The sequence below is a fragment of the Capsicum annuum genome, chromosome 4 (genome assembly GCF_002878395.1).
Source record: "Capsicum annuum cultivar UCD-10X-F1 chromosome 4, UCD10Xv1.1, whole genome shotgun sequence".
NCBI lineage: Eukaryota > Viridiplantae > Streptophyta > Magnoliopsida > Solanales > Solanaceae > Capsicum > Capsicum annuum.
The window spans coordinates 19,097,882-19,123,562 of NC_061114.1; positions in this window are offsets into that span (position 1 = coordinate 19,097,882).

Sequence of the window (25,681 nt, forward strand, 5' to 3'; positions counted from 1 at the left end):
AAGGAAATGCATCTCCTTACCAATGCCGCTTGAATTACCAAAATAAGGAAGTGCATCTCCTTACCAATGCCACTTGAATTACCCAAAAAAGGAAGTGAGTCTTCTTACAAATATCTCTTGAATTACTAAACAAGGAAGTACATCTCCTTACCAATACCGCTTGAATTACCGAAACAAGAAAGTGCATCTCCTTATCAATGCCACTTGAATTACCAAAACAAGGAAGTGCATCTCCTTATAAATGGAACTTGAATTACCAAAACAAGGAAGTGCGTCTCCTTACCAATGTCGATTGAATTACCCAAACAAGGAAGTGCATCTCCTTACCAATGCCGCTTGAATAACCCAAACAAGGAAGTGCGTCTCCTTACAAATACCGCTTGAATTACCAAACAAGGAAGTGCATCTCCTTACAAATACCGCTTGAATTACCAAAATAAGGAAGTGTGTCTCCTAACCAATGCCGCTTGAATTACCTAAACAAGGAAGTACGTCTCCTTACCAGTGTCTCTTGAATTACCCAAAATAAAAAGTGTGTATCCTTACAAATACCTCTTGAATTACCAAACTAGGAAGTGCGTCTCCTTACCCATGCCGCTTGAATTACCAAAACAAGAAAGTGCATCTCCTAATAAATGTATTATGAATTAACCAAACAAAGAAGTGTGTCTCCTTACAAATGTTGCTTGAATTACCCAAACATGAAAGTGCGTCTCCTTACCAATGACGCTTGAATTACCAAACTAGGAAGTGCATCTCCTTACAAATAACGCTTGAATTACCAAAACAAGAAAGTGCATCTCCTAACGAATGCCACTTGAATTATTCAAACAAGGAAGTGCGTCTCCTTACAAATGGCGCTTGAAGTACCAAAACAAGGAAGTGTGTCTCCTTAAAAAGGGCACTTAAATTACCCAAACAAGAAAGTTCGTTTCCTTACCAATTTTGCTTGAATTACCCAAATAAGAAAGTGCGTCTCCTTATAAATACCGCTGAAATTACCAAACTAGAAAGTACGTCTCTTTACCAATGTCGCTTGAATTACCAAAACAAGAAAGTGCGTCTCCTAACAAATATCTCATGAATTATCCAAACAAGGAATTGCGTATCCTTACAAATGTTGCTTGAATTACCCAAACAAGGAAGTGCATCTCCTTACAAATGTTGCTTGAATTTTCCAAAAAAGGAAGTGCGTCTCCTTACAAATGTTGCTTGAATTACCCAAACAAGTAAGTCCATCTCCTTACAAATTCCACTTGAATTACCCAAGGAAATCGTCTCCTAGACAAGGAAGTGTGTCTCCTAGAGATATTGGATTATGAGTTTTACCATGGTTTTGATTACCAAATCTGTACAGCAACATTGCCCTCTTGCATTTGTAGAGGTGAGAAATTACTACCTTCTATGTTTAGGCTTTGAAGTCCTTAATTTGAAGGTAATATATTTCCTTTTTCATCAAAGAAAATTTGTGAGTTTAAAAACATGGTGGCTGGTTTGTGGCTTTTGCTTTTGCGGCAATAGCTCTTGCCCCTGTCACATTTAATCTTGCTTCCAGCCATTAGCATATGTCATTGACTTACTGCATCATTGACCTGAACTCAAATTGTCAAGAGTGACTCTGAACCAAACACAGTATCTTTGCTTTGCCATGTTTCTCAGATAAATTCTTTGAACCTTGGTATTTCTATGCGTTCCCAAACTTGTCTGTTGACAAAACTTTCTGCATGCCTTAGTTTAGCTCACAATAATGTCTCTTTCATGTGTTGGCCTTTTTTGTCTTGCTTTGTGCAATTGAAGAAGTTGGTAGTCAGTTTTGAAATCTTTTCTCACTTGCTTTGACATGGACTTGACTCAAAGAAAAGAGAAAAAATTACAATGATTTTTCATTTAGATAACTGACTCAAGAAGATAAAATAAAAATGAAGAGAAGAAAGAAAATATAATGAATGTCCCCATTTGAAACAAAGAAATGAAAAATTTATCTAAAAATGTCAGTCAACTCTAAAGTTATGCCATGCATTTGGATTAAGCTGTTTGATCTTTCCATCCAAACTTTCTACCAATTGTTCTTGAGTTAATGACCCTGAAATTGAGTTACTTCCTTAGGTCAATTGCATTTAAGACCTCATTCGGCTAGTGGCGCCTTGAAGGGTTTTTGCCAACAAGCCTATCTCATTTTTCTCTTAGCTCACCATTGTCGTATGGTGTTCGTAAGGGTTTTTCACCAATGAGACTCTCTAATTTTGATTTCTCTCAACTCACAGTTGTTTTACGGTGTTCGAGAGAGTTTTCACTGATAAGACTCTCTCATTTTTATCTCTCTTAACTTACCATCATTTTACGATGCCCGTGAGGGTTTTCACCAATAAGACTCTCATTTTAATTTCTCTCAATTCACAGTAATCTAATGGTGTCCGAGAGGGTTTTTACCATAAGAATCTCTCATTTTTATCTCTCTCAACTTACCATCATCTTACGGTACCCATGAGGGTTTTCACCAATAAGACTCTCTCATTTTTAGTTCTCTGCTGATTCCTTATATTGAGGAAGACAAGTAGTTCCAAAAATGCATCATCATATCCAGTGCATACTTAACCTTAACATTCTCAAAGATTAATATGAAGGTCTTTCTTTGGTTATAACTTGGCTTTTGGATAAGGTTAGAAAGAAAGGATGATATAAGGCCCAAACAACACTTGAAATGAGGTAAGACTTACAACATTTGGAATCGACTCAAACAATGAGGATTAACTCATGCCCCAGTTTCTTTTGGCTGGGTGACTCTAAATTGTTTATTTGGTTGGACCAAGCCCAAAGTGGGGCAGCCTACGTATCTCCCCCCTAAAAGAGGAGAATTAGGTCACACGTAGTTCCGACAGCTCACTCTTTTGCTTGATTCTGATTTCCTTTTTTTCCTTTATTGACTTTTTTTCTCTTTTTGATTTTTTTTTCTGACTCTATTTTTCTTGACACTTCTTTTTTTCTTTCTTTTTGGACATATTTTTTTATTTTTTCCTATTTTTTTGAAACTTTTCCGACTCTATTATTTTTCTCGACAATTTTCTTTTAAGCTTTGCTGACTCTACCTTGATTCCAAAAGAAGAGTATGAAAGAAATTAGAACTAAAGCTCAAATGGGGTAAACAAAGGATGACACAATGTTTAGATAACAGAATGAAATGTCTTCATTATATCAATCCTTGAAAATGCAAGTACACATCATGCAATATGAAATGAAAAATGAAGATCATTGGTGACACTTTAACAACACTAACTTTAACTAAGCATGTGTGCCACTTCTTTTTCCACACTTGTCAAACATACAACTCCCCCAGTAGATATGTGATTTTGACCCTCCCGAGTTTAATATATATATTTTTTGGTATTAAATATTTATATTTGGTCCGATATTATTTTAACTCTTATTTTTTTTAAATAAATTATTAGTTAAGAAGTAAATAACTAAATAAAGTTAATTTTGAGATATTTTATTTTTATTTTTGTTCTAATATTAAAAAATAATAAAAAAATAAATTAGTAGTTCTAGTACTATTTTATTATATTTATAAATTTTATTGTATTTTACTTTAATATAAAATTAATTAGTTATAATTATATTTATCAATATTATTTTATTCATTTATTATTTATTATTATCTTATATTAAACAAACAAAGAAAAAAATTTGAAATTCAAAGGTTCCCTTATCAGGTATTAACTGTTCCCTCTCCATATCCCCCCCCCCCCTCCCCAACAATCCCCTATTTAAAGGACTATTTACCCAAATAAAAGATTGAACGTACTATTCTCACACTGTACACTGTATTAGACCAAAACCAGACACTACATCATCAGATACTGCATCAGAAAATAAAAGAAAAGACAAACAGAAAAAAAAGAGCAACACAAAAACAAAACAGAGAAAAAAAAAGAGAGAGAAATATTCAAAAACATCGGAAGACAAAGAAAAAAGTGTGAAGTTGAAGTTGAACGAATTTCTCACAATATTGTCCGTTAAAATCAATCAGGCTCTTATTTGAGTCTGAACCATTTTATGTTATAAATTTCACTATGAAAAGCATGAATGAAAGTATTTGAATGATCTCAATGTATTATTTATGATGTGTATTTGAACATATAAACTTTTATGATTATATGTTATAATGATATATTGAACATTAAAATACAGTATGTTAATATCACCAAGTTTAAAGAAAAATTGATTAAATATGCAGTAAAATATTTAATTTTAGTTTTTTAATATGCCCTTGATTAAATTCCTATACAGTAATTTAATTTACACTGCACACATAACAACAGTAGTACATAACCATGCACAATACACTGATGCACACACACCATTCACACTCACAGTGCATACAGAATATTCACAGACTCATAGAGACATCAATTAGAAAATGCATTCACTGTACACAAATACACTGTACACACACATCTTTGTGATTGAAAAAAGAATAAGAGAAAATTAGTAGAAGAATGAAAAGGGAAAAATAATAAAAACTAAAAAAAAAGATGTTAAGATTTTTTCCGGTGAATTATCACCGGAATTATTATTTTCTTCGACAATCAAACGGACCCGAACTACCACCAAACTCGCCGGCAAAGCGATAGTGCTGCCGCGATAGCCTTCCTTTTCCCCAATTTCGGCGGCCTTTAGCCGAACCCCCCCCCCCCCCCCCCCCCCCCCAAAACCCCAAAAATCCGTCGGATCTAGCCGAAAATCATTAAAATCGATGGAGATCCCGTCACCACGTCGTGCCACCCCTTTTCCTTCTCCCTACCACTGCTCACCAGAAAAATGACGGTGTCGCCGTTCCCTTCTCCTTTCCCTAACGTCGAAACCACCAACCGGCGTACCCAACCGTTGGCGGTGCTTCCCTTTTTTCCGTCCAGATCCGTGAAAACCGGCGAAGCTGGTGAACCTATCACCACTACCAACTTTCTATTCTCTCTTTTCCTTAGGCATATTGTTTTAGTTAAAGTGGTTGTAGCAAAAAGGGGCTTGTTTAGTTAAATTATCTTTTTTTTTTTTTTTTATAATATTTTAGTTTTATATTAATTAAGAGGTGTATAAAGTTGAGGGTTATATTAAAAATAGAAATGACGTAACTAGCTTTGGATATTATTATTATTATTATTATTATTATTATTATTATTATTATTATTTTAATTGATTCATCATTATTGTTAAATCTCAATAATTACTTTGTTAAAATTAATTAATTGCCTAATTGTATTTTACTCAAGGTTAAATGGTATTTCAAAGAAGCAAGTTATTTAACATTTGACAATTTGTTAGATATTTTTAAAATATTTTGTCTCAAGTAAGAATGTGGCGTACACATCTTTGTTGAGACATTTAAAATTCAAGGATGCAATAATGCATCTTGACAAATATTTTACTAAAAATTAATTTTCACTAGTTTATTTAATATAAAAGACGTAGACAGCCATTTTCGGTATAATTAAAAATGAGAAAATCAGGCCTGCAAACATAGTTTATCCAAAATAGTTAAAATTAAGTATATGTTAATAATAGCGACCGTGCTAGAACCACGGGACTCGAGGGGTGCCTCACACCTTTCCCTCGATCAACAAATTCCTTACCCAGTCTTCTATTTTTGCAGACCAACAAAGAATTATTTCCTTTTGATTAGGGATTCAATAAGGTGGCTTAGAACATCATAACTCAATTCCAAGTGGTGACTCTATAATTTAATTAATCCCTATTCAATACCGTCACTTTAATTGGAAAAACTCTTCGACCTCTGCTCCTCAAGCGAAAAAAGGGGTGTGATATCTTTGGCGACTCCGCTGGGGAATAATAAGAATTTGAGCTTTTTATATTGACTTATACTTGCTTGAATTATTATTGATATTGTGTTTGTTGGCCTTATGTGCTACTTGTCGCTTATTTAACGCTTTGATATTGATTGAACTGTATTATATACTGTCTTCTCTTGCGCACCCCCTCTGAGTCTTTGAAATAGGATAGAAGGAATGCAGCATATGTATCCTACTTTCTTTTTGAGATAGCCGGAGTCAAGGCACCTGGTGAAGGATTATAGTCACACATGTTAGGCGGGCTTCGGATCGAAAATGAAGGCGGTGTTGCCCTGCTACCGACCAAGTTGTTCCTCCCTGGTTCGAGTGTCCGTTCGGGTAAGACAATTTAGACACCTATCCCTATTTAGCTTAAATTTAGAAGAACTGAAAACTCAGAATCTGGTTATCCCTATTAGGTGCCTCTTTATTTACATCATATATATTTAACTTATCGGGACTCGGCACAGGGGCGAGTTTGTCTAGGACAGGTATCCTTTTTATAATGACCAATATGTGCATCTTATGAGCTCTTTGACATTTATTTTGAAGGCTTATTGGGTTGTTGACCGGCTTTTAGGCAACTTGAAAATGCAAGAGATTGTATTATTCTCAAATTTAGTGAATCATTTAAAAAAAATATTTTAAAAGAAAAAAAAAGAATTTTTATTTTATATATAGCAACATAGTTTCACGGTCTTTATGTACTACGAGAGTCTGATTGTCACTCTTTAGTGGGATACGTAGGAAGTCCTTCTCAGGATACGACCCTATCTTTTAAAAAATTATTCATAGATTTATTGTGGAATATTTTAAAAATATGATTACTTTCATGATTATTATTTCTAATCCTCAATTCCAATTTTTATGTATCTTAATAGCCCTAAATATTTAGGGATCATGAGGCTAAGTTTTAACAAAATAAAAATATATATAAATCTTAACAACCCTAAACCTTTAGGGGTCTTGAGGTTGAGTTTTGTACGACATAATTTTCAAGAAGTACGCACACCTGATTCTCATCTTAATGAGATACGTAGGTAGCCCTCAATGGATTTGGTGATCTTAAAAAAAATTTGAACTTTGACACATTAGTTTTTACCGAAATCAAAATAGTGTTAAGGTGGTTGGTTTGTGGCTAAATTGACTTCTCATCCATACAACACCAGGTTCAAAGAACAGGCAAGATGACACACAAATATGGTATATGGTCTGAGATGAGGTGGAATAGACTATTAGAAATGAGGAAGAAGAAGAAATGGCTAGGGAAATAAAAAGTTTGGAGCAAAATATGAGAAACATGTAAGTAGTGGAAGAAGAAAAAAATGTTTCTTACAAGGATTTGTACATGTTTCACAATGTTCACTTGATTTTAATGTCCAAAATATCAAAGTTGGACATGTATGAGGGACGTGGTGATCCTTTGGCTCATCTGAAAAGGTTGTGTAATCAACTAAGAGGAACAGATGAAAAGTGGAACTGCTAATGGCTTAATTTGGAGAGAATTTGATGGTGAAAATTCAGAATAGTTTAGGATACTTTTGGGGTCAAGAATAAAAATGGATGATGTAATAAATGATTGTGGAGACCCCAGTAATACTAAAGTGTAAATCAATGTCCAAATGTCAAGCTAGGTAATTTAGAAGTTATTTTGCTCTCCACGAAGGAGTTTTGGTAGCCTGTTTTGTTTTTCTTCTGTTTCCTGAATAATTTAAGGGTTGTTGTTTGTGTTCTATGTTGTCTTATTTTCTTATTGTTGAGTTTAAACCCTTCTATTTTTTCTGTCAATAAAATATGTGTCCCTTTTATTTTTCTTATTTAAATATATATATTTTTTTCTATCTCTATATACATTTTTTCTTCTGTGGCAATTCCAGTGATATGATATATATGTTGAATTTTCAGCCAGATCTTAAAACCCAATCTAATGCTGGAACATTCGATTAAGGACCTAGAGTTAAAAAAAATTGTAAGAAAAATAAGTGAAGTGTTGAAATGTTTGGGGACCTAGTTACATCCTCACTTGAATGTTTTGAGGCAATCACTTTGAGAATAAAAAATGACTTGATCTTCAATGAGAAAGTTCAACTCAAACATTTTTGAATGAGATCAACCAGAGGATATATAGTTTCTATTGTCAGAAGAAGAAAAAGGAAGTTAGCTAAAAAAAAAGTGTCATCTGTTGTAAGGAAAGTACAATACATGTAGATGTGTATGGTTTACAAGTTTAAAAGAAATGAAACACGTGCATGTGCTTAGTCACGGTCAATATTGAAAAGATGCGTATGATTTTCATGTTCCATTCCTAGATTGTATGTTATGTACTTGCCTTTTTAAGAATTGATATGACGAAAACATTTTATTCTGCTATCCAAATGTTGTGTCATCCTTTGTTATCCCTTTTGAGCTTTTGTTTTATTTATTTTATATCCCTCTTTTGGAATCAAAATAGAGTCTGAAAAAAAGATTCAAAAACAGTGTCAAGAAAAAGAATAGAGTCAGAAAAGTGTCAAGAAAAAATGGAGTTGAAAAAAATCTCTCTCTCTCTTTCTCAAAAAAAAGAAGAAGAAGAAAAAGAGAGAAGAGTCAAGAAAAAGAGAAAAAAAAGAAAGAAATAAAATCAAGCAAAAGAACAAGATGCCTGAACTACGTTTGACCTGATTTTTGCTATGACAAGATACGTATGCAGCCCTACTTTGTGGTTCGGTCCAACCAAAAGAAAATTCAAGTTACCCAGAATGAAATAAAACTGGGGCATAAATTTATTTCCTTATAATAGTTGATTCCAAAAGTTGTATGCTTCACCCAGTATTATGTAAATTTTAAGCCTCATGCCGCCCTTTCATTCTAACCCTTTTCAAAAGCCAAGTTACAACCAAAGAAAGACCTTCAGATCAATCTTTGAGAATATCAAGGCTAAGCATATTATGGGTATATGATGTTTTATATTTTGGGCGCCATTTTCCTTCATCGATAAAAAAAAAGGTGAGGACAATAAAAAATGAGAGAGTCTTATTGGTGAAAACCCTCTTGGGCACCATAAGGCGATAGTGAGATGTGATATCAATAAAAATGAGAGAGTCTTATAGGTGAAAACCCTCACGGGCACCATAAGAAGACGGTGAGTTGAGAAAGAAATGAAAATGAGATCGGCTTGATGGCAAAAATCTATTTAGGTGTCACTAGCCGAAGGAGGATGGTGATCTAGAGGGAGCATGCTCAAGAATGACTCCATTTTAAATTAAATAAGTGGGTAAAAGTTGAAAATGATTAGTATGGGTAGATCTGATTGTGTAATTCAAAATGCATGTCATTATCACTGGAATCACCTGCCACACTCAGATAAGTTTTTATTTTTTGACGTTTTGAAAAGAGATGTCTATTGTCTTTTTCTTTTAATGAAAAATCAATATTGTCATATTTCACGTAGTTTGAGTCAAATTTATGTCAAGACAAGTGAGAAAGAACTTCAAAACTTGCTACAAACTCCTCAATTTCACAAAGTATGACAAAGGGATAATGCACCAAGTTAACATGCTTCAAAATAAAGTAAGGATATTCAAGAATGCTTGTCACCCAATAGTTTTTGGACTCATAGAAGTATAAGGGGTGTATTTGAAGTTGAACCTAGAGGCATCATGCAAGAGAAATATAATTTGAGTCAAAAGGTTCTAGTAGTCAGAATTTGGGGTCAATACTACAACAAGTCAACAATACCTATCAATGATTTACAATGAAGCTGAGCATGACAAGTGCAAGAGATCACCTTAAAGTCCAAATGCCACAAATCAACCACCGTGTTTTTAAATTAAAAATTTTTCTTTGTGTGAAACAAAAACATGTTACCTTCAAATCAAAGGCTTCGAAGCCTAAATATCAAAAGATGCAATTCCTCACTTCTGCAAATACAAGAGGCAATATTGCCATACATGTTTAGTAATCACAATCATGGTAAAAACTTGTTATCCATTACTCCTAGAATACGTACTTTCTATTTGTGTCATTTAATCCCTAGGAGACACACTTCTTAGTCTGAATAAGTCAGTTTTCATTTGTTAGGTGAAACACTTCCTAATTTGAACATTCAATCCTAGAAGACGCACTTTCTAGTCGAGTTATTTCATTTAACCCTTAGGAGACACACTTCCTAATCTAAATAAGTCAGTTTTTATTTGTTAGGTGAAGCACTTCCTAACTTGAACATTCACTCCTAGAAGACGCACCTTTTAGTCGAGTCCTTCAATTTAACTCTTAGGAGACACACTTCCTAATTTTGGTCATCAGTTTTACTCTGACGAGACACATTTCTTTAGTAGGGCTTTGATTCACACTCTTTCTGTACATTTCAAAAACTGTAATTTGATGATGCTCACAAAATTTTCTAGTACAAACTGTGGCAAAAAAAAGTTTTGTTTGTGTTTATTGAATTTTACTTTCTGCTTTGGAACCTCCTGAAGAATGGGACAGAACCCTCCTGAAAAATGGGAATTTATTTTTTATGATTAGGACCCTCTTGAAGAAAACAGGACCCTCCTGAAGAATGAAAATTTATTTTATGTCCAGGACCCTCTTGAAGAATGGGATGTTATTTTTTTGTTTCACCTTTTATTTTGAGTTCAGGAACATATTTTGAAAACTCAGAAAAGAAAATCTAGGAGCCCGCCTGAAGAACATGGTGAAGAAAACAGAAAGTTCAGGAGCCCGCCTGAAGAATAGGGTAAAGGAATTGTAAGTCCAGGAGCCCCTGAAGAACAGGTTGAAGAAATTGTAAGTCCAGGAGCCCACCTGAAGAACAGGGTGAAGAAAAAAAAAGTCTAGGAGCCCACCTAAAGAACAGGGTGAAGAAAAAAGAAAGTCTAGGAGCACGCCTAAAGAACAGGGTGGAGGAATTGTAAGTCCAGGAGCCCGCCTGAAGAATAGGGTGAAGAAAAAAGAAAGTCCAGGAGCCTGCCTAAAGAATAGGGTGAAGAAAAAGGAAAGTCTAGGAGCCCGCCTAAAGAACAGGGTGAAGAAATTGTAAGTCCAGGAGCCCACCTGAAGAATATGGTAAACAAAAGAAAAAGTCTAGGAGCTCGCTTAAAGAACAGAGTGAAGAAAAAAAAGAAGTCCAGGAGCCCGCCTAAATAACTGGGTGAAGAAAATCAAGTTCAGGAGTCCGCCTAAAGAACAGGGCAAAGAAAAACCAAGCCAGGATCCTACAGCCTGAAGAATCAGGTGAATTTTCAAGTCCAAGCCGAAAGAAAGTTCGAAGAATAAATCAATTACCAAGTTCCTCTCTAATGCCAAAAGCTAACGAGAAGGAACATTTCGTGTTTCAAGTTCAACTCAGAATAACGACTATCTCATTATTTTAGAAGTCATGAAGATTCAAGTCGAGATTCCAGAAAAGTAGCATAGATAGGATCTTTCAATTGTATCTTTATTTTATTTTTTGTTATTCATTTCAATGTAAAAGCAAAAAGTTGAAAATCGGAAACTCAAACGAAATCTCACTCGACGTCTAACTCATTCTCTTACTATGTTACCTTTGAACGTCATGTGACCTGATTCTCTTAAACCAGGGATATGTAGGCGGTCCAAAACCAGGATTCGGTCACATCTTTTATTTTATTTTATTTTATCTTTACTTTTAGAATAATCGGAGGGTAAAAAATCATCTCTTTATCTACTTCTTTGTATGAAAAACTCTTCGAGATTTCAAACAAAGAGGGGCAAAATATAGACATGTGATTTTGATCCTCCCTGAGTTTAATATATATATTGTTTGGTATTAAATATTTATATTTGGTCTGGTATTATTTTAACTCTTATTTTTTTTAATAAATTCTTATTTAAGAAGTAAATAACTAAATAAATTTAATTTTGAGATATTTTATTTTTATTTTTGTTCTAATTTTAAAAAAATAATACAAAAATTAAATTAGTAGTTTTAGTACTATTTTATTATATTTATTTGGGCTATTGATAAATTTTATTGTATTTTACTTAAATATAAAAATTAATTAGTTATTATTATATTTATCATTATTATTTTATTTATTTATTATTTATTATTTATTATTATCTTATATTAAACAAAAAAAAATTAAATACACTGTACATAAATACACTGTACACACACACATCTTTGTGATTGAAAAAAGAAGAAGAGAAAACCAGTCGAAGAATGAGAAGGGGAAAAATAATAAAAACTAAAAAAAAAAGACGTTCAGATTTTTTTCGATGAATTATCACTGGAATTACTATTTTCTTCGTCAATCAAACGGACCCGAACTACCACCAAACTCGCCGGTAAAGAGACAGCGCTGCCGCCACATCCTTTCTTTTCCCCAACTTCGGTGGCCTTCAGCCGAACCCCCCTCGCTGAAAAACCCAAAAATCCGTCGGATCTAGCCGGAAATTATTAAAATCGGTGGAGATCCCATCGCCACGCCACGCCACGCCACCCCTTTTCCTTCTCCCTGCCACTGTTCACCGACAAAATAAAGGTGTCGTCGTTCCCTTCTCCTTTCCCTAATGCCGAAATCACCAACTGGCATACCCTACCGTTGGCGGTGCTTTCCCTTTTTCCGTCCAGATCCGTGAAAAGCGGCGAAGCTGGTGAACCCATCACCACTGGCGACTTTCTATTCTCTCTTTTCCTTAGGCGTATTGTCGTAGTTAAAGTTGTTGTAGCAAAAAGGGGATTGTTTAGTTAAATTATCTTTTGTTTTATAATATTTTAGTTTTATATTAATCAAGCGGTGTATAAAGTTGAGGATTATATGAAAAATAGAAATGACGTAGTTAGCTTTGGTTATTATTATTATTATTATTTTTATTTTTATTATTATTATTAATAATATTATTATTTTAATTGATTCATCATTATTGTTAAATCTTAATAATTACTTTGTTAAAATTAATTAATTGCCTAGTTGTATTTTATTCAAGGTTAAATGGTATTTCAAAGAAGCAAGTTATTTAACATTAGACAATTTGTTAGATATTTTTAAAATATTTCGTCTCAGTTAAGAATGTGGCGTACACATCTTTTTTAAGACATTTAAAATTCAAGGATGCAATAATGCATCTTGACAAATATTTTTCTAAAAATTAATTTTCACTTATTTATTTAATATACAAGACGTAGACAACTACTTTCGGTATAATTAAAAATGAGCAAATCAGGCCTGCAAACATAGTTTATCCAAAATAGTTAAAACTAAGTATAAGTTAATAATAGCGACCGTGCTAGAACCACGGGACTCAAGGGGTGCCTCATACCTTCTCCTCGGTCAACAAAATTTCTTACCCAGTCTTCTATTTTCGCAGACCAACAAAGAATTATTTTCTTTTGATTAGGGATTCAATAAGGTGACTTGAAACACCATAACTCAATTCCAAGTGGCGACTCTATAATTTAATTAATTCCTATTCAACACCGTCACGTTAATTGGAAAATTTTTTTGACCTCAGCTCCTCAAGCGAAAAAAAGGGGTGTGACACTCCCTTTGTTTTACATCCCTCACATCGAATTATCCATGCTTTCGTGGAGCTGATTATCTTCTTGTTTCTCTTAATATAGGGATCATGTGTCCACTATTTGACCTAATTGGGACGTGTCTTTCAATTGATGATCAAGTTATTCTTGTGATTCTCAAAGTAATTGCCTTAATTTTTAGAAAATACTTCAACTTGTCACCAAATGTCTTAATACTCTACCTAATTTCTCAGATGTTTTTTTCTTAATTTATCCTTTTGATTTAAAGTTCATGCTTAAAATTGGAATTTAAGATCTGGCTGAAATTCCGCAGGCATTTCATATCACTAGGACCAACATAAAATGTATTGTATAAAGAAAAAAAACAAACAATACATATTTAAAACACAAAGGGAAAAGGGACACTCTATTTAGTTGAAATAAAAGATAAAAGGATTTAAACATAAATGACAAAGGGACAAAATAAGATAGATCCCGATCTACAACCCTGAAATAATTTTAATAACAGAAAAAAATAAAAACAAACTACTAAACATCCATCTTAGTAGGGAGAGGAGTGACTTCTTAATTGCTGAGCTTAACATCTTAGCCACTGGTTTGCATATCAGCATGACTAGATTTTTCCTCACTATGAATGTTCGGCATCATAATTGATATCTTGAATCATCTTTTCAATTGCTCTTTTCAAATCTCGATAATCCTCAATACTATGACCCCGAGTATCAGAATGATACACACATTGTACATTAGGATCAAAATTTTTTAAATAAGGATTAAGAGTGTGCCCGAGGAGAGGAGTGATCATGCCCTACTGTACCAATATCTAAAATAAACTGGAATACGACTTTCCAATTAGTATGAAGCTATCTCTTGACTTCTGCCTCATTTCATTGTTTTGCTTGGATAAAAATTTGGGCCTAGAAGGGCTGTGGTGTGTTTATGGAGTTGGAGGATGACTCTGAGGAGTTGGTGCGCGCCATTGTGAGTAAAAAGGGAGTTAAACATATGGCTGTGCACAATATACTAGATATGAAGGTGGGGAAATAAAGTTTAATGGATTTTGGAAGGGATTACAAAGAGCTTGGGAATGAACTTGGGCTTGAGACCGAGGATAGCGATGATGTGGTCTTCATGGATGTGACCGTTTTCCAACTACAGTAGTAGTTGCATCTTCCTTATTCTTCTTCCCTCTAGTTTTTTTTAATTGATTGCAATATTGTCCCAAATGTTTCACGGATTCCTCATGTCCATCTTGCTTCTCAAATTTCGACATCTCAAGTATTGGGGGAAGGTTAACACTTGAAGACATGCCCCAGTCTTTGTATGTAACATCTTCTTTACCCACAAGTTCTAGGGAATCTTTCGTAGCATTTTCTGCATAAGAGATAACAAACGTGTTAGAGTGCATGTTAGAGTGCAACACTTTTTCGAAACTCTTTTTATGCTTTTCTTTTAGAAAGATCATCTAACCCAAGAAGGGAGCATACTATCTCACTCTTGAGAGAGGAGAATCAGGTGTACGTAGTTCGTGAAGTTTGGCCACAAAAGGGCCAATAAAGCTCTTTTTTTTTTCTTGAAACTTTAGAAGAAAAGGAAGTAATAAAGTGTCAAAGGAATTAGCGAAAATCTTTTTGCGTTTTTCAGGTTAAATACCTATACAAAATGAAACCTCTTTTATCAATGAAAAATCTTTTGGATTTTCGATTTTTAATTTCATACGACAATGAAACTTGAAACTATTAAAGCAAAATCAACTTGAAACTATTAAAGCAAAATATTTTTGTAGTTTTCTTTTAAATATGTATATGAAACATACTCTAAATGAAGAGTGAAGAAAATCTTTTTTGAATTTTTTTCATAGTTCTATACAAAATGAAACCTATGATTACCAAAGAAAATCTTGTTGGATTTCAATTTTGAATTTCATATGAAAATGAAAATTGGAACTATTAAAGAAAAATCTTTTTGCCGTTTTGTTTTAAAGAAGTATATGACACCTACTCTAATGAAGATGAAGAAAATCTTTTTGTATTTTTCAAATAAGATCACCGAACCCTACAAGGGCTGCCTACGTATCTCACTCCCGAGAGAGGAGAACCAGGAGTGCGTAGTTCATCCAGATTTGATAATTAAGGATTAAAGAACAAACTAAACCTTGGCTTACGAGACACGACTACAATGACGAAAATAAAATTTTTTTGGGGTTTTCAATTTGACACTTCACGTGAAACTGACACCGACAACTATGAGAGAAAACCCTTTTGGTATTTTCGTTTTAAGAGATGTACCAAACTACTACCATATTTTTTTAATTTTCTTTTATAAAAAACTCCTATGAAGAATTTTTTTTTCAAATTATGAATGCTTACTACAGAAACAAAAGGAAATTTTTTTTGATGTTTTTGTTTTTGACAAATGAGTGCAAAAGGTAAAAAAATCTTTTTGAAATTTTGAATTGTGGAAAACAAAAGTCATAAAGAACTCTAAAAACTACAAAACTCTCCTTTTTCACTTTTTTTTTTTCATGTTTACACACCTTTCTTTATTTCTAGCATATGTTTTCCCCAAATCAGTCCATCAAAGGACCATATTACCCTCAAAGATGCAACAATTAGCACATAGAGATGCTTTAGGGGTGAGTCTCCTACAAAGGACCGAGTGAGTCTAGCTAGGTCTCAATATGATGCAGATAATCATGACCTAAAGGCTGACCTACGCTGGGATCCACTAACAAGGCCGTTCGGGGAAGCATATGATCGATAGTGGCTGCTTTGCTTTCCACCCACTCCATACATCCGACGGCTCCCCTTCCTAGAATAAGGGTGACTCAACTAGAGTTTGTGTACATGACGTGTACTCTAGGACTTACTGTAGAAAAAATTGACTCGGGTTATGCAAATGATGCCAGATATAAATTGGTAACACATAAAAGAAAACTGTAAATATTTAACATGTAGGCACTCAACAATGATAAAAATAATACTACAAACACTAACATAAATAATGTTTAAACACCTACAATATCAAACTAAGCTGATAAAACTAAAAAAAAAATAAGCTCAAATTCTAAAAAGTCCCCAGCAGAGTCACCAGAGCTGTCACACCCCTTTTTAACCAAAAGATTTAATTTTTAAAGTTTGAAAGGGTTTTGATTATTAAAGTGACAAAAATGAAAGTTTTGTTTCGAAATGGATTCATTTTACAATTAACTCAGGGTCACCACTTGACATAAATCGGGTGTGCCAAGTAACCTTTAGAAATCCTTATTCAAAAGGGTTTGACTCTAAAATTGATCTGCGAATAAAGATTCCAGCTAAGGAATTCTGTTGACCGAGGGGAAGGTGTTAGGCACCCCTCGATCCCGTAATTTTACCACGGTCTCTTGGTGGAGTATATTGGCTAATTCGATACTATGAATGTATAAAACACACAAAATACATAAAACAATCAATTAAACAAATAAAACAAAACAATCCAAAATATATTGTCTAGTCCAATTATACATTCTGAAATAATAAAAATGCAAAAATACAAATCCTATTCTAACATACACTAATCCTAAACTACGCTTCAATGCTTTACCCGATGCCTCAGGCCTTGATCACGAACCTCCTTCAAAAATATTATACGTCGAGGCATTCCTCGATGAATAAATAAAATTTTCTTTGGGGCATTCCCTGGCCAAATGAGTACAATTGATTCAAATTCATAAAGCAAAACCATTCAACAAATATTTTTAATACTCAACAATCCACAAGTCCTAAATTTGCCTACCTGAACCTACCATTTGCCTACCAACTTCAACCTATCATAATACTATCAAGTTTGGTGACGTCAATGAATCAAAATTAGTCTGTATTCATTTTTACTAATTTTCAATCCCTTCCCCAAATAACTTTCAACTGAATTTCTTATACGAGTCATGATTATCCAACCCACACCAACTCCGAATTCATACCACAATCAATCATCCATAAAAATTAACATCAACGTCAATAAAATTACCTAATCATCATTATCCAACACATAATCATAGAATCAATTTCCTAAATTTCAGATGAAATAAAAGGAGAGAGTTGGAGAATTAAACCTCAATTGTTGATTTCAATAGATTGAAGATGGAACCGCATATGAAGTACCTCGATTTGAACCTCAATCATGAATAACACCAATCTCGATTTATCCTTTGTGCTCTGTTTTTCACCAATTTGGTCCCGCAAATTGACTAATCTATCCGACCCGCTCCCATTTTTCTCTAATTCGAGACAAAAACCACACAATAAGAATTAACCATACCTAAACCCACACAACATGATTGTTCTGGTGTCTTCTCTGATTGGTCTCGCCGAAAGTAGAAATGAAGGGGGGGTCAGGTTTGGTGATTTTTAGCGGTAAGATCGTGGGTACTCCGGTGGTGGGAATTTTTCGGTGATTTAGCTGAGTGTTCTGATCTTAGTTCGATCGAAGTTCGATTAGCTCTTTGATCTCACTGTCTCTCTCGTGATCTTCTATTTTCTCCACTCGTTCTCCTTCTCTTCTCGAACTCTACTGTGTGTTCTCTGTGTGTAAGTGTAGTGTGCTAATTTTAGTGAATCTTAAAAAAATAGAAAATTTTCTGTGTGTTAATGGCAAATTGATGGAGGAATTATATATTGTGCGTGTGTATGTCGTGTTTTCTAGTGAGAATTATGTGTATTATCTATATATCGTGTATGGAGTATGAGTTTTTGGCGGGTGAATGCTATGTGATTGGATTGTATTCTGTTGATAGAAAAATGAACCTCCTCCCATAACTGTGTGTTGTGTATGTATATAATATATTGCTGTATTAGGATGAATGGGAGAAAAAAAATATCAGTTTGAAGGGGATGGGGACCACGTGGGGTATAAGGGTATAGGGGTATAGGGGTATAGGGGTAGGGGGTTGGGTAGGATAGTGATGAGGTGTAAAAATTAGTTAGGATAAGGGAATATTAGGGATTAGGAATTTAAGTTTTTAGGATTTGGTTATTATTTGTCTCCTTGTGGGGAAAGTGTAGAATGAGTGAAGGTATATAGTAAGGTGAGCTAGAATTGAATAAAATTGAACTTCGGAAGAGACAAAATTAAGTGTCTACACATGTCTGGTGAAAAAGAAAAATTGTGAAATACATTTTGTTAATTATACGAGTCATGCAACTCCTTTTGATTCAAATATGTGAAAGTGTTATAAAAAAAGAGGTTATTAACCTAATAAAATATGAGATATGTGGCTAGTTGCACTTGTCCTGAAATTGTGTAAAAGCATTTAAGCAGGTTATACAAGTAGATCGGCTATATTTACTTGAAAAAAAATTATGGCTTATTTTATTAAAATAAATTTCGTTGTACTTAAAAATATTTTTGATGCAAAATAAAAAAACTTTGTGCTATTAGTTGAAATGAAAAAATAAATTATTATTTGCTAACTCTATCGTAGAGGTTGAACTAATTATTTTAGGTTCAACTAGTGAAAAAGTGAATTAATCAATCACTTTATTTTGAGAAATTAATTTCTCCACTTCTGAGTTATTACGATAGAACCAATATTTTGATAAAGTTTGAAATTATTATTACAACAATAAATTCAGACCCGTGAGAACAAAATAATATTGTGATATTATATTTGACAAGTGGTACTACTAACATTGATTATGTCAAATTATGTGATTATCTTAGAGATGAACTAAGCAAGGCCTTGACAAGATAAATGACTTGAATCATATCCAGGAGGTGGGGGGGGGGGGGGGGGGGGGGGGAAGGAAGACTATAAAAATCATGAGTCATATATGAGAAAAAGCAGCCTAGGGACTAGAGATCCTATAATCAGGTTCAATGGCAAGAATGAATCATATGATGACTTGATGTGGGATGCACTATTGTTTAATCCTTCCTATAATTTGAGTGTATTTTGTTCTTGTAATTATTGTGAAGGTTGAGTCTAAAAACTCTTAATGAAATTCTGTATCTCATATGAGTGGGGCATTAAAATTACAAGGCCACTCCTGACAGATTTCACCTATGTGAGTATAGAAGTAGGTCGCTTCCTATGAGAATTGGGCTTATTCTAAAAACGCTCATGAAAAATTGGGATAACACATGGCCATAATGTGTTGCCTATTAAAGCTTACGTTAATACCTTGATTATTATGCTTAGAAAGTAACACTTTATTTCCCTTAAGTAGTCATATTACAAGTCTGAGACCACAACTAACTCTAGAGTAAAGGTTATTGTTTTACTAACCGGAGGTTTAATGCATACCACACCTTCATATGCATAATACTCTACCTTCAACTAGTTTGGTGAAATACTCTCGTAATTTAATATTAAATGAGTGGAGGAATGTAGGTGTATAGATATTTTATTATTAAATTAATATATTAAGTGAATATGTTAGTGGATATAAATTATATATTAGAAGTATTATTACTTACATTTATTAGTAGAGGCATGTGGTCATAAGTTTTTTTGAAACTCCTATAACCACTAAATCTTTATATGCCCATTATGCTATGCATTTTTGCTAGTAACTAATGTAACATTCAACTTATCCATCTACCCATTTACTACTCCACTACTTCATATTCATTACATGGAGGAATTCTATACCTATAAATAGTGATGTTTCTTCTTTGCGTTTGAGAAGATGAAGGATAAGAAAAAGATGATAAGAATAAATGTACTAGTGAAAGAAAGAGTTGATACATAGAAAATATTCTAAGGCCTCCTTTATTTTCACTTGAAGGAGGTTCGAATCTGAATGGTTCAGACTTCAGACCATTAAGTACATTTAATTTTTAATAAGATTTTAGCTCTTAATAGGTCTGACTAGGTCTTAATCATTTAGATTTTGAACCAAGTCTTAATATCATTAAGAGATATTTCGGTGTTGGATGATATTGACCACCACTCTATCCATAATGGCCAGTCACCACCACTACCATCTCTTCCACCAATATCATTGTCAATCATTACCCACCACTACTAACCACGACCATCAACCATCACCACCTACCACTTCAACCATCAAAACCACCATTGACAACCAATATCGCTACCTTCCACTATGATCAGCCGTTATAAAATCTACCACCTCCATTGCTTTTATTATATCCACCACCACCACAAATGTTAACACCAATTTCAGTGCCTCCACCATCATCAACCACTACTGACCAATCCCTTATACCGACCAACTCATTAATCACAACTAGCACCACCGTTAAATACAATTAACACACCATCAGTTTCCACATATTCTTCAGCCACCACTACCATTATTGTCATCGATATCGCCGTCTCTACCACCACTCCAACTACTCCAATCACTACAACCTCTCTCTAGCAACAACCATTACTATCATAGCTAATGTCGTCTCCAACTACCACCAACATATCATCAAACATCATGCATTGATTTTTCAGTCATCACAATTAACACCTCCAATAACTAACATCAACCAACTTCACATCATAACCACAACCGCTGCTGTCAATTGCCACTGTCATAAAAATTACTACAATACCAACCATCTCTACCAGCATAACTATCACCACAAATATTACTAGTCACTAACTTCAATCATTACCACCACCACTACCAGTACAAACCATCTCCACTATCACTAACAAACATACATTATTTTTTGCAACCAAATATTAATTTTGTTTTATTAAAATAACAATTTTTAATATATTTTAGTGGAATGATATTTTTTATTATAGATATAAATAAATAATTTTTGCACATTCAGATGTTGAAAATAAACAATTTTAATCATTCATTTTTAAGAACTAGAGTGAACATTTTAACATTCAGATGTGCATTCAGATTCAGACATCTAAATCTTAATAAAAACAAATACATCCTAAGTCTTCAACTATATTCACTGTACAAAAGAGAGTGATTAAATTTAGTGAAAGAGAGAGTTGAGAGAAAGAAAATATTCTAGGTCTTTAACTATATTCACTATAATTTTTTTTTAGTGTTTTGGAGCTTTGTACTCTTCAACTAATCCGGAGTTGCTTGAGTTGTACATCGTTGATGGGTTGTTGTATCCTGGAGGGGACAAGTCAAGAGATATACTGATGGATCGATGTAGATTATGCTGCAATGGACTTGAATCTCCGTACAGAGAGCAAGATATATGTGCCTCAGCCAAGAAGAAGATTATTTTATTTTCTTCATTTTATTTTCAATTGTAATAATTTATTATACACCAACAATCAATGAATATATATATATATATATATATATATATATATATATATATATATATATATAAACAATAACAATGTACTCACTGTATTTCCATAAATTAGAATTTGGGAAGGAGTATGCAGTCCATACCACTACCTCAGGTGATGTAGAAAGGTTGTTTCCAAAAGACTCCCAACTCAGGACAAATAATAGTATAACAAACAAAAAAACATAAAAGAAAATAATAAAAAGAATATCACACTATTCGATAATAAAGGAAACAAGACACCCACAAGGTAGTACTATAAACTAGTTATACGAAATCATAGACATTATGAAAATACCACGAACAAGAAACTATAGGCACAAATACAAACAAAACAAACATTCCTACTATTACAGACGTACTCCTACCTACTAACCCTCTACCCTAATCCACGCCCGTCATTCCTATCAAAGGTGATATTCTTTGAAAGTTGTAACTGCTTCATGTGATTTCTAATCACCTCCTGTAAACACGTAATTTTACCCCTTCAAAAAGTCAATTCTATCCATTTTATCTCACCTTATCATACACCCCACCCTATTTAATAAATTTTCCACAAAAAGAACAAAAATAACTAATCCTCAACAAAATAACAATCTCCCTAATTAAATGTGAACACCTTACCACCTTACCCAACCCCTACCCCACGTACCCTTTACCTCACCACCTATCATGTTTTTTTTCTCACCATAACAAACCCAATAATAGATTTTCCATGAACATACACCTCACATACACTTCCATACTCACAATTCATACATCATATACACACTCATATCTCACATATATTCACACATATGTACATACTATACAGAGGATGGATACCATTTTTATTCACACTAATTTACACACACTCACGCACATAATAACAAATGGGAAGAAAAGGATAACGATCATTAGAGAATTAAAAGGAGAAACAGGCAAGAGAAATAAGAAAAACTAAGAGAGAAAAATAAGCAAGGGTCATAGAGAAGTAGAAAACAGAGAGGGTGTAATCGAAAAAGGAAAAGAAAGAGAATTCGAGAGAGGGGATAGAGAAAAAGAGAGACCGGGAGTGAGAAACATAGAGAGAGTGGAGAAAAGCAGAGATTAGAAAGGCAAGAGAAAAACTTTTCCAAAAAATTCTCATAGGAAAATGTTACTAACTCTGAAACTTGACCCATTTTATTTGATTTCATCACTACCGAGATCACCGAAACTTCGGCTAAGTTAAATCGGTGAACCCAGCTCATTCTATCCAAACGCACATCGAACAACCTCTCCTGCCCCTATTCTCAACTCAAATCTCATTGGAAATAGAAAATCAGTGACCAACTCAGTTAAGCCCGACCTATTTTTGTCGATTCGATGAAATCTCATCGAAAAATATCCAAAAATAGAAAATGGGTCAGTCAGGCAGATTGGCTTATTCCAAATTCTTGGGTTTGTTGCGGGTTGGATTCGAAGTTTAATCATCGAGTTTTGGTTTGAGATTCTCGATGCGGACTCTGTCTCATTTGATTAAATAACACTTGAATGAAAGTAACATTAAGGTTCATTTTTGTGTGATGAATTAGTGATGTGTGGACCTTGCTTTATGTGATTTGATTATTTTCAGATTGTGAATGGTTGTGGATATAAATTGAATCGTCCACTTGAATTGGTTAATTGAATGATTTAAACTTGTTTGAGGTAAATCTTAATTTGAGGAAGGATTGAAAAGTGATGAAAAACAAATTCATTTTGCTAGCTTTGATTTGTTGATTGTTGATAAAATCGGATAAGCATTAACACACTCTCATTTTATAGTATCATATTTTAGATCGAAACTACTAGGCAAATGGTAGTTTGGGTAGATAAATTTAGGAATTGTGGATTGTGGAATATCTGAATGTTTGTTGAATGATTTTGTTTTATCGTATTTGAATCAATTGTACACATTTGGCTGGGGAATGCCCCAAGGAAAATTGTATTCATTCATCGAGGAATGTCTTAAGAAAAATTGAATTCATTCATCGGGGAATATCCTGACGTATTATGTGTTCGAAAAAGGTTCGTGATCAAGGCCCGAGGCATCGGGTAAAGCATAGTTAGGGTAGTTAGGATAATTTAGGTTTTCATTTCTGTATTTTTATTTTGGTTTGTAATAATTTGATTGGACATTATCTTTTAGACTTTTGATTGCTTGGTTGTTTGTTTTCTCGTTGTGTGTTTTGTTGGTTTATGTATTTCATAATCTCATACTAGCCGATATACTCCGTGAAGCGACCATGGAAGATCCATGGGACCGAGGTATGCCTAACACCTTCCCCTCGGTCAACAAAATTTGTTTATCGGAATCTTTGTTCATAGATCAGTTTTAAAGAGTCAAACATTATTTTGAAAAAGAATTTTCAAAGGTGAGTTGGTACAAGATTTATGCCAAGTGGAGACTCTGAGTTTAATTGTAAAAAATCCTTTACGAAATAAATTTTCATTCTTAGTCACTTTAATAATTAAAATCCTTTTCAAACATAAAATCAATTCTTTTTGAAAAAAAAGGGTGTGACAGTTCCCTCCAATATTTCTTTGTCATACCTCTACTCCGCCTAAAATTATCTATTGACAGCCTCTCACACCTCCATGCTAAAGAATCTATGCCCCTCCTCATCACATACCCGAACCATCGCAACCTCACTTCCCACCTCTTGTCTTCCAATGAAGCCACTCCAACCTTTTCCCAAATAATTTTTCTAACCTTGTCCCTCCTGGAAAGTTTACACATCCATCGCAACATCTTCATCTCCACTACTTTCAAAGCAAGCCTCTATTTAAACCATCCTGCACTAGTATGGTGACATCCTCATCAATATCACCATTTTCCTGAATCATAGACCCATGATACTTGAAACTCTCCCTCTTCTAAATGGCCTTAGAATCCAACTTCACTACCACATCAGCCTCATGCGACAAATCATTAAACTTATATTTCAAGTACTTCACCTTGATCCTGCTCAACCTAAATTCTTTAAACTCAAGGGTATGTCTCCAAACCTCCAACTTATCATTAACACATCCCCATGACTCGTTAATTAGTACAACACCATGAGCAAAAACATACACCAAGACATCATGACTTTATATGTGTGTGTACACACTAGTTTAGTGTACGTGCTTTGCACATGTCTCTCGTTAATCAATAAAATTATATACAAAAAACGTAGCATTTTTAGAAAATAACAACTAATATTAGAATAAAATTTTCAAAAAAACCTACCTCAAATTACAAATAAATTTGTTTCTTCACTCATAACATATATTTCACAAAAGAACTTCTTGCATAAAGAGGACATTAGCAAGGTTTCCTGTAAAGTTCTCAAATTAAAAGTCAATTAAAATTATTATTAGATATTAATTCAATAAAATATAGTGCAAAAAATAAAAAATAAAATTAAACCTGAGTTAAACTAAAATAAATTATGAAAGGTATAGGAGTTATACCCAAATTGCTTGCGACATTTCAAGTCTCCAGTTACTTGGAGTAACGTTTATTCGAGGAATAAAGAATCTTAATTTGGAGTATACAAGAAATAAAAGTTCTTTCTCTTACCATATATTTTAGAATTCTTTAATTACTAATTCTTCCAATACTTTTTACTATATATTTTTCTCTTTTCGGAATCATAGAATTCCTTAATTTTTAAAATTTATTTTTTGTTATCATATGTTTTAGGATTTCTTACTTTAAATATATATAAAAATAGAAAAAATTGAAAAGACTTAAATTCCTTTTTTTTTTTCTAAAAAAAAATTATAGATGACTACTCATTCAGTTTCAAAATAGTTGATCCTTGCGCTCCCCTTAAAAAATATTTATTATGGGTTTAATTTATGAAAATAGCATTATTAATTATGCATTGAAAATATAAATTTGAGTCCACATACTTTATTTATTCATTTAATGATAAGGATAATACTAAAATACATAATAAAATCTTCTTCATTTTATAAAAAAGAACACTAAATTGAAACAAAAATTTTTAGAAAGAAAGTCAACTCTTTTTAAACGTAAAAAGTACAGATATTTAGGAATTGAAATAAATTGAGAACCTGCTATTTTAATTTTCCTATA